We start from the raw sequence: 2,178 nt of genomic DNA, 5'->3' as shown, positions 1-2,178 counted from the left end.
TACTATCAATCTCATGCATGCTGTATGGTCATGAGCATCATTAGACAATGCTTTATTGTGAGCAGTCATAGAGGCATACATTCATTTACTATACTGTATGTGTATGTTATGGAAACAATACTATCAATCTCATGCATGCTGTATGGTCATGTGCATCATTGGACAATGCCTATTGTGAGCAGTCATGAGGGCATATATTCAGTCATAAGGGCATTTTTGAATGTACATGTCATGTACCAAACACAAAGCAAACAAATAATGCAGTACCTTTACAATGGCTATAACAAGCAAAACAGGGACAAATTTACATTACATCAAAACAAATACTGTGCTATCATAACATACATAAGTCTACCTAATTAGGCTTTCTTCAAGACTATTTTCTCCCACGTGTGATCAGTCCTGAGTGCTCAATATTAGCAAGAACAACATAACTCTGAGTATATATATATATATACCTACAATTATAGAAATAATATGTACATGTACATGTACATCATACTTGTAACGGCAGCCAGCAAAAATGTAATTAACATAATTATACCCTCTCTCTAGCTTTAAGAGGTTAATCTATACTTGCCAATTTCCAACTTGAGGTGGTCCAAAAGATAGTTACATGTATTAGTCTGTTAGGATTAATTACAATTTATAAACAACTCGATTGAGAGTCTTCTTGTACCGGGATTCACAAAATGACCTTAATAATGAATTAATGATTCAGGAATAGTAGCAGATAATAACAACCTGAAGAAAGGAAAAGGAGGAGAAAGACAGAAGGAAATAAATAAGAGAAGATGAGAGAGGGAGAATGGAAAGAGGAAGGTTGAGGGAAAAATAGAGAGGGAGACAACAAGAAAGATAGTGAAGATGCACATAATCATATACTGTACACGTACATAACAAACTTATTATAGGTAATGTACATAGAGAAGATAGTCATATATCCAATCCACACCCAAATAGCACCATATCAACCAGCCATATTCAAGCAGTATCTTAATTAGCCCTCACTCATGAATAATGAGCATTGACAATGCTCTATTGTGAGCAGTCATGAGGGTATACATTCATTTACTATACTGTATGTGTATGTTATACAAACAATACTATCAATCTCATGCATGCTGTATGGTCATGAGCATTATTAGACAATGCTCTATTGTGAGCAGTGGTGAGGACATTTTGTATGGTATAAACACAAAACAAACAAATAATGCAGCATCTACAGTATATATTGGCCATAATGACTATAGCAATGCACAAACACACACAAACAAAACTGGGACAAATATACGTTATATCAATAGTAAAAAGTTTTAAATTCAAACAAAATATTTCCATGGCTATCATAATGCTAGTGCATGTGTACCTATTGAGGTTCTTCCAGACTGTATTTCCCCCCATGTGTGAGATCAGTCCTATATATAGAATGGTGTGCTCAACATCAGTAACAACAAGTATACGATAATACCTACAATTAGAAACTGTATGTACATCATGAGATACATGTAATAGTTAACATAATTATCCTCCCCTTCTAGCTCCCAGGAGGTTAATCTATACCTGCCAATGACCACTGGACTTGAGCTGGTGCAATGACAACTCAAAGATTTACAATTTATGAACAACTCGATCCATTGAGAGTCTTCTTGTATCAGCATTCACAAAATGACATTAAAAATGATTAAGGAATAGTAGCAGATAATAACAACCTGAAGAGAGGAAAAGGAGAAGGACAAAAGGAAAGAAATAGGAAAAGATAAGAGAGGGAGATTAGGAAGGTTGAGGGAAAAATAAAGAGAAAGAGAACAAGAAAGATAGTGAAGATGCATATATTCATATACTGTACATGTACATACAAACTCAATAGAGGTACATGTAATGAGCAAAGGGAAGAGTATCATAGTTTTACTAACAACACATATGTACCAACCATGTTCAATCAGTATCTTAGTCCTCACTATTACATGTAAGTCATGATTGTTATTAGACAATGCTCTATTGTGAGCAGTCATGAGGGCATGCATTCATTTACTATACTGTACGTGTATGTTATGCAAACAATACTATCAATCTCATGCATGCTGTATGGGCATGAGCATTATTAGACAATGCTCTATTGTGAGCAGTCATGAAGGCATTTTTGAATGTACATGTACCAAACACAAAGCAAACGAG

The 2,178-nt window shown here is 34.8% G+C and overlaps 1 long non-coding RNA gene across 2 annotated transcripts; it reads right to left on the bottom strand.

The window, feature by feature from the left end:
* Nucleotides 1–361: 361 nt before the first annotated feature.
* On the bottom strand, nucleotides 362–1,731 carry LOC109590113 (uncharacterized). 2 transcript variants are annotated; one of them, XR_002189151.1, is made up of 4 exons: nucleotides 1,564–1,731; nucleotides 1,370–1,484; nucleotides 503–744; nucleotides 362–458 (listed from the first exon to the last, which is right to left on the bottom strand). It is a non-coding gene; the product is annotated as an uncharacterized LOC109590113 (long non-coding RNA). The 2 variants fall into 2 exon arrangements; XR_002189150.1 differs by having other exon boundaries at nucleotides 1,370–1,471.
* Between the last annotated feature and the right edge of the window lie 447 nt (nucleotides 1,732–2,178).

The sequence above is a fragment of the Amphimedon queenslandica genome, unplaced genomic scaffold (assembly GCF_000090795.2).
Source record: "Amphimedon queenslandica unplaced genomic scaffold, v1.1 AMPQUscaffold_10486, whole genome shotgun sequence".
NCBI lineage: Eukaryota > Metazoa > Porifera > Demospongiae > Haplosclerida > Niphatidae > Amphimedon > Amphimedon queenslandica.
This window is presented reverse-complemented; position numbering and strand designations above follow the sequence as displayed.